The 14,109-nt window shown below is 40.5% G+C and overlaps 1 protein-coding gene across 2 annotated transcripts in view; it reads left to right on the top strand.

Annotated features, from left to right (window-relative positions):
- The window catches only part of E2F5 (E2F transcription factor 5), a 35,047-nt gene that overhangs the window by 1,086 nt on the left and 19,852 nt on the right, over nt 1-14,109 (top strand). Inside the window, exon 1 of one of the 2 annotated variants that reach the window (XM_070631430.1) lies at nt 7,085-12,592. The exons of the other annotated variant lie outside the window; for it this stretch is intronic. The gene's annotated coding sequence lies outside the window, so the exon portion shown is untranslated. Of the gene's footprint in view, nt 1-7,084; nt 12,593-14,109 lie in introns of those variants that run through there. 2 annotated transcript variants of the gene reach the window in all.

Here is a 14,109-nt window from a genome sequence, read left to right as displayed (position 1 = left end):
GAGAACGTGCGTTTCGTCTTTTACTAAAGTTCAGGTTTTTCAAACAACAACATGCATCAAAAGCTGTTGGAGGAAACGATAATGGTTTAACCGTTGCCAGCAGGATTTGGAAGGATTCCACGGTGCTGAGGAACAAGAGAATGGGGTCACTTGAATTAAAAGTCAGTCAGCGCACCAAGTTTAAGTAAGAACCAGAGCTTTCAAAACAATAAACAAAAATGATTAGCGAGAGTCAGCAATCACTGCAGACCCTCCTAGGCGTTACCCCTAAATTGGGTCCTACACTGAGGATTGGTCCCAGCACCCAGGGGAGTGCCAGGGCCACCTCACCTGGCTTGAGAGAGTGTCTGCCGTCATCAAGGCGTCTCTAGAGTAACGGAAGCAGCGTCTGAGCAGAAGAGCATCCTCTAGTCCTCTCTGGATGCAGGGCCCTGAGACTCCCAGGGGCCCTTCTCTGAGAGTAGCCCAGGGGCTGAGGGATGTCTTTGAATGCCCACTGCTTTCTCTGGCGGTAGTGTCTGAATTGTTTTACTTTATACAAATGAGGCACGATGCACATATTTTGCATTTGGGAAAGTAGTTTCTACTATCTTCTTTTTGAAGTGTTATTCCTGGAATTTCCCCCCTCCCCCGCCCCCCCCCCCCCGCTCCCCCCCCTCCCCCGTTTGGAAATACCTTGTTCTCTTTTTTTTCTCCACAGCCCCTTCCTCCCTCCCTGAAAGTGCTTTCTGGCATGTATAGTATTTAAATTGCCATGAACTCAAAGGGATGCTGTTTAAAGAATTTCACAGGAAGTCATGAGGTCATCGGAGAAAGCCAGGGATGTTACAAAACATAGCTTGTAACTGCTATTCAGAACCGAGAAATTCAACTGTAGCCTGTGACCTCAATGAGGAATCAGGGAAGTTTGGGGTTTTCCAGATAAAACTGAACTCTGAGGGCTGACTCTGAGGGCTTCTCTTTCAACTTGCTTCCCGCTATGGTGGAACTTCGCCTTTGCTTGACTTTACAAATTCTTTGGCTTCTTCCTGTTCGCTCTGTGGCGGTATAATTGCTTTCCAGAAGCTGCAGAAGGAGCGCGTGTGGAGTGGAGTTTAGTATTTCATAACAACATTGTTTCATTTGTCCTAGAACTCTCCTAAAAGTTCAGAGGTTTCTGCAGTAACATTATGTCTCATTATATTGACTTGATACTTCTAGAGAACACTTTGAGTATCATTCCTTTTCACATATATGAAAAAAATGTATCTCATTTATTTGCATATATTTTTCATTTATTTACATAGATATGTAAAGTCTTATATATAAAATTCTCATATTGAAATCTTTCCAACGATGTTTCTTATTGTGTACCATAGTAAAAGATCAGTAAGACATTTTTAACAGTGGAGCATGGTGAAGATGGACTGACAATTATGAGTTTCCTCTAATTGGAAATTATAAAATCTTTTTTTTTTTTGCTGAGGAAGATTTGCCCTGAGCTAACATCTGCTGTCAATCTTCCTCTTTTCTTTGTATGTGAGCTGCCACCACATCATGGCCACTAACAGACAGTGGTGTAGGTCTGCCCCTGGGAACTGAACGTGGGCCACCGAAGTGGACCATGCAGAACATAACCAATCAGCCACAGGGGCTAGCCCTATATTTTTTCTTATGTTCTTATTGGGGGGGGGGGGGTGTTTTCCAGCATAAGTTATGGATACTTTTGAGTTATACCCTTGACTTTTTTTTTTTTTTTTTTTTTTTGAGGAGCATTAGCCCTGAGTTAACTACTGTCAATCCTCCTCTGTTTTTCGCTGAGGAAGACTGGCCCTGAGCTAACATCTGTGCTCATCTTCCTCTACTTTATACATAGGATGCCTACCACAGCATGGTTTTTGCCAAGCAGTGCCATGTCCGCACCTGGGATCTGAACCGGCGAACCCCAAGCCGCCAAAATGGGATGGGCAAACTTAACCACTGTGCCACCAGGCTGGCCCCTGACATTTTTTAAGAAGCAGTTAATGAAACATCATTTTTGTGAATATCATGAATATAAAATGTTATATCAACCTTCACATCCAAATATCTTGGTTATCCATAAAATATCCAAGACCCCATAGATGTTATTTATTTTCTGACTTATGACACATTCTACTGAAGAATAGGAACATAGTGGTGTATCTTAGTGATGCATTTCTTCTTAGTAATATAACTAATTAAGGATGTAGCTTAACAAAGCTGATCAATTCTAACACAGCTGTTCTAGTATAATTTAACAAGTAAAAAGGAGTAGAAACACCTGGGAAGTGATTTCAGAAAATTTTATTCAATATCTCCCTCCTACGCCCCCACCATATAGTGTCATTTGGGGATGGATAGTTACTATCTCTTTGTTCCAGTGAGATGAGAAGGTAAGTCATGGTCCTTTCAAGCTACATGGTTTGCCAATTTATGCTGTTAATAGCTAACATTTATTGAGAGCTTATGATGTGCCAGGTATTGTATATACTAACTAATTTTATCCTCTTAACAACAGTGGAAGTTCAGGGTTAACATCCCCATTTCACAGAGGAGAAAACTGATAGGTTAACTTGCCCCCTGTCACACAGTAGAAAGTGACAGAGCTAAGATTTGAAACTAGACCATTTTTTCTTATTTTTCTATGTTATACTGTCTTTCAGTATTCCTAAAAAAATAAACTTCGTATTTAAGTTTTTCATCTATATAAGGGTGTGGGTTCCTTCTTATAAAGAAAAATGCGTGAGTATTTTTATTCCTCTACCCCTGATAGAAGAGAGAGAGATTGAGCTTTCGCATTGAAAATTTTGCTGAGCTTTTTAAAGTATGATCAAGATTGCTTATCTCTTTTATTATAATTGTTTAAGTTACAAATTGCCTGAATGATACCTGCATTAATAAGATAAATGATTTATGGTGTTTCTTATCCCACAGGTCCCTGACTCATACCCATGTATGATTAGCTGATTAATACACACCCTGGGAGAAGTAAATCATTTAATCTAAGTCCTTAGTTTGTGACATCAAGCAAAGATTTGGTGTCACAGAATGAAGGAAGAATTAGCCTAAGGAGAGGCATATGGGTAGAACAGCCAGAACTTTAGTGCATGCTTAAAAATTCTCAGGACAATTTCACTTCTGAGTTATATACCCCAAAGAATTGAAAACAGGGTCTTGAACAGATATTTGTACATCTGTGTTCATAGCAGCATTATTCACAATAGCCAAGAGAGAGAAGCAATACAAGTGTCCATTGATAGATGAATGGATAAACAAAGTGTGGTCTGTACATACAATGGAAGGTTATTCAGCCTTAAAAAGGGAGGAAATTCTCACTCATGCTACCACATAGATGAACCTTGAAGACATTATGCTAGGCACAGAAAGACAAATACTGTGTGATTCCACTTATCTGCAGTAACTAGAGTAGTCAAGTTCATAGAGACAGAAAGGAGGAGAGTGGTTGCGAGGAGCCAGAGGGAGGGGAGAATGGGAAGTTGCTGTTTAATGGGTGCTTTGGGCTGATTTGTGGTGCCTCAAAATACGTATGTTGAAGCTGTAACCCTGAGTAACGTCAGAATCTGACTGTTTGGGGAGATAGGGCCTTTAGAGAGGTGATTAAGTTAAAATAAGGTCATTTGGGTGGGCATTAACCCAATCTAGCCTTATAAGAAGAGCAAATATGGACACACAGACACCAGGGATGCATGCCCGCAGAGGAAAGCCGTGTGAGGACACGGCGAGAGTGCAGCCATCTGCAAGCCAAGGAGGGAGGCCTCAGAAGAAACCAAACTTGCTGACACCTTGATCTTGGCCTTGTAGGCTGCAGAACTTTGAGAAAATAAATTTCTGTTGTTTAAGCCCCCCAGTCTGGTATTTTTTTATGGTAGGCCTAGCAAACTAATACTGTGGGTGTAGAGTTTCAGTTTTGCAAGATGAAAAGAGTTCTGGAGAATGGTTGCACAGCAATGTGAATGTGAATGGACTTAAAACTGCTGAACCGTATGCTTAAAAATGGGTAAAATGGTGAATTGCATGTTATGTGTATTTTACCGCTATATGTAATATGTTATATAATAATATATAAAAATATATATACAAAACAACGAGATACCACTACACACGTATTAGAATGGTAAAGATCCAGAACACTGACAACACTGAATGCTGGCAAGGATGTGGAGCAGCAGGAACTCTCATTTGCTGCTGGTGGAATGTAAAATGGCACCGTTGCTTTGGAAGATGGTTAGGCAGTTTCTTATTTAAAAAAAAAGATCTTACTACATGATCTGGTAATCATACTCCATGGTATTTACCCAAATTAGCTGAAAAGTTATGTCGACACAAAAACTTACACACAAGTATTTACAGTAGTTTTATTCATAGTCACCAAAACTTGGAAGCAACCAAGATGTCCTTCAGTAGGTGAATGGATAAACTGTAGTACATACAGACAATGGAATATCATTCCCTACTAAAAAGAAATGAGCTCTCGAGCCATGAAAAGACGTGGAGGAAACTTAAATGCATATTTCTAAGTGAAAGAAGTCAATCTGAAAGGTACTCTATTATTCCAACTATATAGCATTCTGGAAAAGGCAAAACTGTGGAGACAGTAAAAGGATCAGTGGGTGCCAGAGGCTGGGGGGAGGGAGGGATGAAAAGAGGGAGCACAGAGGGTTTTTAGGGTAATGAAACTATTCTGTGTGATGTGATAATGCTACTTTAATGATGGATACATTATTAGATCGTACATTATTAAATGGATGCATCATTATACATTTGTCCAAACCCATAAAATATACAACAGCCCGAGTGAACCCTAATGTAAACTGTAGACTTTAAGTGATGCTAATGTGCCAATATAGGTCCATCGATTGTAACAAATGTACCACTCTGGTGAGGGACGTTGATAGTGACGACAGGGGGCTTGTGGGAAATCTCTGTACTTCCTCTCAGTTTTGCTGTGAACCTAAAACTACTCTAAAAAATAAAATTTATTAAAAATGCATATATAAAGCTGATCTGGATACATCTATTCCATTAAAAATCTCTTAGATAGAAGATGCATGGCTAAATGGGAAAAGAAAATTCTCAGGAGCCTAAAGGTCTACAAAATGATTACTAATAGCCAGGACTAAGTGACTGGCACTATGGGGAATGACTCACTTATGTTAGCTCAGTTAATCCTCCCGACAAAACCGTATGGGAGCTGTTATAGCTCCATTTAGCTGATTAGGAAATTGAGGCTTAAAGAGGTTAAGCGACTTAGGCAGTATCCACAGTAAATGAGAGGAGCTCAGCCTGATGCCAGAATTGATGCCCTGAACCACTATGCGGAACAAAAGGTGTACCTACCTCCCAGGTTTTGGTATAATTTGACAAAAAACTTTATTGGAGGAAAAGAAAGCCAGCTGTCCAAGTTTTTGCATTTCTGGACAGGATAAATGGGCTTGTAGCTCAGACCGTGGTTCTGAGTTCTTGGTCCTGATTCTGCCACTTCCCAGCAGTGTGTCCTTGGGCAAGCCCCACGTCCTGTACAGTTGTCCCCTCTTATCCGCGGTTTCACATTCCACAGTTTCAGTTATCCTCAGTCAACTGCCGTCTGAAAATATTAAATGGAAAATTCTAGAAATAAACAATTCGTAAGTTTTAAATTGCGCTTCATTCTGAGTAGTGTGATGAAATCTTGTACCGTCCCACTTCTTCTGGCCGGGATGTGAATCGCACACTCGTCCAGCGCATCCACGCCGTGTACGCTACCTGCCCATTAGTCACCTAGTAGCCATCTTGGTTACCAGATCAACTGTTGCAGTGTCACAGTGCTGTGTTCACGTAATCCTTACTTTACTTAAAAATGGCCCCAAAGTGCAAGAATAGTGATGCTGGAAAATCGGATATACCAAAGAGAAGTTAACATTATTAATCTTTTATTGTGCCTAATTTAACAGTTAAACTTTATGGTAGATATATATGTATAGGAAAGAACAGTCTATCTAGGATTTGGTTCTATCTGTGGTTTCAGGTATCCACTGATGGTCTTGGAACGCACCCCTGCGGTTAAGGGGCTCTGCTGTCTAACGTATCATTCAAGTGGAATGTGCAAATTGAATACAGGAGCCCCAAGGAGGAAGAAGGGATGAAACACCATAACTGGTGGTAGTGCTTTGTGAACTGAAAAGTGCCAAGCAAGGTTTATTTTTCTGCTAAGCTGCATGGTCCCTCCACCCCCATGTTTTAAGAAAGGTGGTCACCTGAAAGGGATGACAGTGTTTCTCAGTGTGTAGACCAAAGATCGAATGCATCAGAATCTCCTGGACGCTTATTAAAAATACAGAGTTTAATGACAGACCTGAGAAATCAGATTGTGCAGGCCTAGGGAAAGGGGCTAGGAGTCTGCATTTTAAACAGATACCGCAGGTGATTTTGGTGCTTACAACATCTGGGAACCATGGAATGAATTCTACTGCCTTTTCTTTTCCAGTGTTGTTATTCAGGAATCTCTGGCAGTGGGAGGTAAGAGGAGTTAATGCCTAGTAGAGTTGCATCTTTACCGGCTAATTGAGATGGATGAGAGAGCTACTCTTGAGAAAATGTTAGAGTTAGGGACTGACGAATTTCCCCTTTTATATGCTCTGGAATGGTCTCTGCTCGAGTCTTTGAATTGCAGCATATTAAGGTTTTTAAAACTGTCATTACTAATTAAGGGACCTAATTTTGAATGGAAATGAGTCAGCTTTGAGAGTTAACTTCTATAATGGAATAAATTAAAATCCACTTTTATAGGAAAGTTCCATTTTACTCCACTTTTAGGGAGAATAGGAAAATTACAAGATTTTGAAATTTTGGATTTAATTTTTAAAAAGAGCAAGATCGGCCCAAATGGAGCTGAATCTCCTTCATCATTTGTCACTCAGGGGACCAGGCAATGAATGAACTGATGTTCACAATGCTGCTAGGGCCTCAATCATTGGGGAAAGATTCTTTGCTTGAGTGAAGAGTGTATGCAGGCAGGAATGTAGACATTTTAGGAGAGTTCTCAACACGAGGAAGAATAAGGAGTTTCCAGTCCAGACCCTTGGTTAACTGAAAGATCTGATTAGCAGAGTGCCCAGGTATGTTAGTAAACCTTTTGCTGATTTTTATACATCATTTTCTTTTTATAAATATGTTATTAAAACTTTAAAGGTAACGCTTAACAGACTAGAAATGCACTTTGAATTGCTCTCTCACTTAAAGGGGAAAAAGTAACACAGAAAGCTTAACAAACCGTAAAAGGGAACAGAAGGTAACAGCACGGAAGCATAATACACAGAAAACATCGGATGAGTAATGCTTGAAACCTGTTAGTTTCTCCAGCAGGTGAATGTATTGCCTTCCTTTTTCTTTTTAATAAAGTTGTTTAGATGGAAAAGTTCAAGCATCTGTTGTTTACAAGAAGTGTACCAACAAACAAAAAGACTTGAAAAGGTGAAAGTGTACCAGGCAAAGGGAAGAGGAATGAAATGAGTGAAAGTACTGATTTTCAGATAGGGTCTACCTTGTATTAAGAGCACTGAGTGGCATAGACTGGTGTTTTTAAGAATAAGGTCATATTCCAAGGATGAACGATAAAAGACGGTGTTTGAATGGGGTGCCTGTCATGGCGGACCACATGTCTACTGGTCTGGATGGGTGTATTATATTACACCATTTCTTTACTATGGTAAGTTTTGGTATGGTAAAAAATATTTCTTATAAATAAATGGTTTTTTAGATTTTGACAATTAAGGCTGACTTTCTCCAATCATTGGTCCATGGGTCTCCCTTTATGTCTTAACATGTTTATAAAAGGGAGGGTATTATTGCTGATTTACCTTTTTAAACTTAAAATATAATTATTGAAGTAACGTGCAAATAGTAGAAACGTGGGAAAAGATTGAGTCTAGAATAAAAATTACCCAGTATGCCACCACCCAAAGAGAGCCGTGATTTTCAGTTTTCAATATTGCTCTGATTTGTTACATCTTTTTATAGCTGACATCAAGCTTATTTTCCCAAATTATAGACATGATTTGTGATGGCTGGACAATTTAGGTCTATCATGTTACGCAGAATTAACCATTCTTATAGGTAGTTAAGTTACGTAAGTTGTTTCCAGGGTTTTTTTCCTTCTCATTCAACAAATGTGAGTTAAACAATGTGTGTCCCATTGTCCCTTCCTTTAGTAGCTTACAGCTTGCTGTTGTGGCAAGAAGTCACAGAAATGAGCAGTGGCACACTTTTCACCCTGTAAGAGGGTATGGATGCACCTGCTGAGCCCAGGGATTGGTGCTGTGAGAGCCATTGAAGGCTTCAGGGAGCCCGTGGGAGCTGAGCTGGGAGCAGGCACTCAAAAAGTCAGATGACAGTGATAGATATAAAACGTAAGACTCTATTGTCATGTTGCTCCTCTACTTAGAACAGCATGCAAACGCCTACAGGATGCTGCCTTGTCCGGCCCTCCTTCCCCGCTGCCTCTCCTGGTGGACTCCCCCCTTGCCTGGCCCCAGTCCCGCTGTCCTTCCGGCACCCTGCCATGCCCTCTCCCCCCCACCTTGGGGCTGCTGCACAGGCCTTTCTTGCTGCCTGGAGCACGCTTTTATACACACAGTCATTTGGCCATTTCTCTAAATCGTCTGGTCTCGATTTAAATGTTAGATGCCGTGGTAGGTGGAGTAGTGGACTCCCAAAGATGTCTGTGTCCTAATTCCCAGGACCTATGAATATGTTCAGTTACACGATAAAGGGGAACTAAGGTTAAAGTTGCTGGTAAACTAGTGTTAAAATGGGGAGATTTTTCTGGGTTATGCAGTTGAGCACATTGTAACTACAAGGGTTCCGGAAAGTGGAAGAGGCAAGAGAAGAGAGAGAACCAGAGAGATCCAGCATGATAAGGCCTCTGCCTGACCCTTTCTGGAGGAAGGGGGCCATGAGCCAAGGAACACCGCAGACCCCAGAAGCTCGAAAAGACGAAGAAATGGATTCTTCACTAGAGCATCCGGAAGGAACACAGCCTTACTGGTCCCTTGATTTTAGCTCAGTGAGACCCATTTTGGACTTCTGATCTACAGAATGATAAGACAGTAAATTTTTTTAAGTGTTTTTTTAAGCCACTAACATTATGGTAATTTGTGACAGCAGCAATAGAAAACTAATACAGATGCGTTTCCTGACTCTTCCCCTTAATCTAAAGTGGCTAAATTTGGTTCGCTTTTATTCTGTTTCTCAGCAACTTGTGCTTTTCCGTAACATCCTTTATCACAATACAGGATTGTTTATTTCTTTGTTTATTTGCTTTCCCTTCTTTTCCTCTACACCAGTGGTCTGTGAGGTGAGGGACTGTGTCTTATGTGTCACCAGTGCTGATCCAGCCAGGCCATCATAAGCTCTCATCAGATAGTTGAGTGAATGGATGCTTTTAGGTCAGAGTTAGGTGAAAGGGCGTTCCCAGCAAGGCAGCATGTTCCAGAGCCAAGAGGCCAGAGAAAGAAATGAGTACATTTGAGGAGCTGTGGATCAGAGACTGTTGGATTAAGAGAGTATGGTTGTAATGTAGGCAAGATTACAGGCCAGAACTAGGAAATGGAGGTGGAGAGATTCAGATGATGTTACACTGCCGAAGTGACAGAATGTGGATGCTGAGTCTGGAGGAAAAGGAAGACTCATGGATGACTGCCGTGTCTTTGGTTATTCAACGGCGTAGATTGTGGTGATTTTCGCTTAGAAGTTATAAAAAGAGGAAAAGATGTTGGCGGAAAGGTAAGTTCGGTTCTGGACATGCATGAGAGGCCCGTAGGCCATCCTTGAGTCGGTATGTGGCAGCCTATGGAAATTGTGAATCTGGAGCCCAAGAGAAAGACAAAGGCTACCAGCTAGGTTTGGAAATGATTAGCTTATGAGCTATGTAAGGGAGAAGATTTTGAGTGGAAAGAGGAATAGGAATGGAACTCTGGAAAACATTAATAGTTCAGGAGCAGCAGAGAAAAAGGAGACTGAGAAGGAATAGCTAGAGACCTAGGAGAAATAGCCAAGCATTGCGGTGGCACCAAGCCGGGGCTCAGAGTCTTAGGAAGGAGGGCACCAGTGTCAGGTGCTGCGGGGGATACCGCAAGTGTTTGTGGTAGCTGCTGGATTTAGCAACAGAGGTCCAGAAAACATTTTTGGCATTTAAACATTTTCAACTCTATCTGATAATCCATGCTAAAGAATTACTAAATCAACAAATCAAAGGATAATAAACATTTTTAAGGCCTTTGATGAATGTTGCCAAATTGCTTTACAAAAAGATGGTATTAATTTACACTCCGCTAGCAGCATACAGTTGTGACCAGCCAGCTCAGCACATCACGTAGCATGGCGTAGTGGTTCAAAATGTGCACCCTGGATTTAGGTCTGGACTTGACCATGTTTGGTGGCCTTGGGCAAGTTATCATGCCTCACTTTCCTCTTTTGCAAAAATGGGGACAATAGTAGTATCTACTTTATGTGGTCATTATTATAGGAATTGCTAAAGTGAGTTTTTACTTTTAAATCACTTAAACTGTGCCAGGCACATAGTAAGTGCTGTATCCAAGTGTGTGTTAGACAAACGGTGGATGGATGGATAGATGGATGGGTGAATAGATAGATAGATAGAATGAATCCATATTGGGTATTCTGATGTTTCATATTTTACAAATATGAAAGGTGATGAATAATAGTATCTATTTTTTAATCAAGTTTATAAAGGTATAATTTGCATACGTTAAACACTCGCATTTTAAGTGTGTAGTTCAATGAGTTTTGACAAATGCCTATAGCGGTAACCACCACAACAACTGGACGTGGAGCATTCCCATCACCCCAGGTAGTTCCCTTTCATCTTCTAACCAAACCCCAACCTCAGCCTCAGCCTCAGCCACCGTTGCTCTGCTTTCTTTCCCATGAATTAAAGTGATCTTTTCTGGAGCTTTGTGTTAACTCACTCAGACAGCACGGATGTTTAGCATCGTTTACTCCGTGTGCTGTTTTGAGGTGCCTTCCCCCCGTGCCCCCCTCGTCGTTACCTGTACCAGTAGTTGCCTCTGTCTGTCCCTGGGTGGTGTTTTGTTTTATGCCTGTCCTACCTTTTGCTTACCATTCACCGGCTGCTTCCAATTGGGGGCTGTTATGAATATTCGGGTCCAAGTCTTTGTGTCAACATGTATTTTCATTGTTTTAATTTGCACATTTTTATTATCCCTTTGGTAACTCATTAAATAAGTTTGAGAGCTTTTTCAAGAATGTTAACAGTTTTTTGATGTGAAATCCACCTGTTGTCCATGTTTTAATTTGTGGTCTTTGTGCTTTCTTTTATATGCGTTTTAACTCATATTGAGATAGTCACCTCTTTATCTCTTCATTTTTATTTCTTCTATAGATTTGACCTTTAGAAGTTCCCAGGAAAGGACATTTTTGACATTTTGATGAATATATGTGTGCATGAGTGTGTGTGTGTGTGTGTGTGAGAGAGAGAGAGAGACAGAGATGCTGCCTTGATTTGGGGGAATTTTGGTCCGTTTTTGGAATAGGCTGTTGGCCACAGTCGTGACGGAAGCTGACATGCAGTTGGGTTTAACTCAGTTAGTCATAGTTCACGGTCACCGTAATCCCTCTGAGATTTTTAGATTTGTTTTAAAATCCACGTCTGCCTAGTATTTTCTTCTTGAGCGTGACAAGTCCAAGTATCCTGAAACCACTGTTTATCCGTTAGGTAATGAGAGTTTGTCCATAGCTGAGTTTTCTGAATTAGCTAAGGATTTATATCTATTAATAATATTGTTTCTTATAAAGGAACATTTAACCATTTTGGTCTGGAAAGTTTCCAAAATGCATTACTCATGTCTTTGTCTCCTTAAACTGAAAATATTGTGGATGATTTTGCTTTTTTGTAACTCAGGATAGTCATATGAATATTATCCTTTGTATTCCGTGGAGGTGGGAGCCTCCAAGCTTTTCTGAGTATGTTGGACGACCACTGTGTCCAGTAGCCGCAGCTTTGTCTGCTTTGTGAGTTCTTGGTCCTTTTTGTACTTTTTCTCTTATCCCCTGATTGCTGCCCAGGTGCCTCCCCAGCGTCCCAGATGCTACTTCCACTCCTGTGGGCCTTGAAATTAAATAGCCCATCTGTTAAGAATCATGTAAAAGGAGGAGTAAATAGGATCCAAATGGGGTGAACTCTTTGAGTAATAAAATACACATTTTTATGTCTTTTTTTTTGCTCTTCAGAAACCCTTTTTCCTGCTTCATTGTGCTCAGCTGTGTTCTGAAGTGTTAAAGTTAGTGAGTTATACCAGATAGGTGGGGACTCCTCACATGCCACGGTACAGCTGTCAAAGAACAATATTTCTTTGCTACTTTGGGTGAGAAATTGGATCAATAATAGTAATAATAGCTAACATGAATGTAATGCTTATGATGTGCCAGACACTCCCCTAAGGGTTTCAGATGTACTCATTTAATCTTCAGAACAACAGCATCTTAGCAATTATCTTACGGATGAGGAAATTGAGGCACAGAGAGGCTAAGTGACTTACCCAGGACCACACAGCTGGTAAGTGGGGCCCATCCCAGAGCCCATGTACGTAGCCTCTGCACCATACCACCATCAGAATTATATGAAATGTGCAGATACAAATCCCAGTGGTAGAATAGCCACTTAATTTTGCTCCTGTTCGAAAAACTTAACACTTATGAGAAGAGAATTTCCAAAGCATGGAGTTGAGAACTTAGGCAAACAATCTCTCAAGCTTATGCTGTATAGATCTCAGAGTTCCAGCAGGCTTTTCCTGCTTAAATAGATACTTATCAAATGTCTTCTTTTCCTTTTGGGTAATCTTTGGTGACTTGAGTAAGACGGTAAAAATGAAGTTCCATTTTAAAAGTTTATGCAGAGTTTGTTAAAAATAAAACAAAATTAGAACAAATTTAAAGCTTATGCATTTCAAAAATATTCAGTACAGTAGCAGAGTTTAGTTTAGCAGAGTGGAAACAGCAGATTTTCTTGGGAGAGATTCCTCGGGGTCAGGATACTGACTGGGAATTAAAACACTTACGTGCTCAGTCCTGTTTCTGGAGGAGTCCTATGTGCCCTTAAAGTCACTTATTTATTTTTGGGTATTTAATTTCCTTATTGATGTAACGTCCCCAATAGACCCGGCTGAAAACACGCAGAGGCCCCTGAGGGTACTGTTTCCTTTTTGCCCCCATCCTAAATAACCTCTTTTTTCCCCAACCTCTTGTAACACTTTATCTCCACTTCATGAGACTGTTTCAATTTTTTAACCACATTCTGCGAGGTGTTAGCCACAGTGCCAAAGCCTTAGATATGTATATAATATTTTGTTACTGTTTATTATTTTTGAGTAAATAAGGAAATAAGTGGAAATGATGATCTTTCTGCTTTTTCAGGCCATTTTATACACTCCAGGTGAAACCACCTGTAGACCAGTGGTCCTTGACGTGCTCGTTCATTGGGGTTTTATAGCTTGGGAACTTTTAACTGTGCACCACGTTTCTTTAAAGTCTTTTAAAATTACAGAATCCCATTTGAAAATGTTTTGTCACAAATCTGTTTCATGAAAATGTAACTAATGCCAATTCTACCCGATTATTCATTAGCTCTCTGAGTCCGTTTCCTTTCAAACAGGGGAGAGTGATACCTGCTTTGCAAAGCGGTCAAGAGTGTTAAACGAGATAACCTCTGAGAGATACTGTTGCACAGTTATCCCATTAGTGGCTTAGGCGTGGCTCTTCTTAGCTGTGGGCTAAAATCAAACATTCTGCATATTAATTTTCTTTACCGGTGTTTGAAATTACCTAATAACCAGTCCAAGCCTTATCATGAGATAGATCAACAGAAAATAACAGGTGGCACAGTTGAAAGTGAGTTCACTCCGTTTTAAAAAATGTTTCATTAAAATACTTAATAGGCAATCTTGGTACATCCCTTGGGTTCCTCTCGCCTTATTTTCAGGATCTCATCACTTGTGAACATGTGTGCATGTGTATAGACGTCATCGATTTTATGTGGTGTTTCTATTGCCCATTTTTGGGTGTGGGATTCTGGTC

The sequence above is a fragment of the Equus przewalskii genome, chromosome 8, assembly GCF_037783145.1.
Source record: "Equus przewalskii isolate Varuska chromosome 8, EquPr2, whole genome shotgun sequence".
In the NCBI taxonomy this organism is placed as follows: Eukaryota; Metazoa; Chordata; class Mammalia; order Perissodactyla; family Equidae; genus Equus; species Equus przewalskii.
This window is presented reverse-complemented; position numbering and strand designations above follow the sequence as displayed.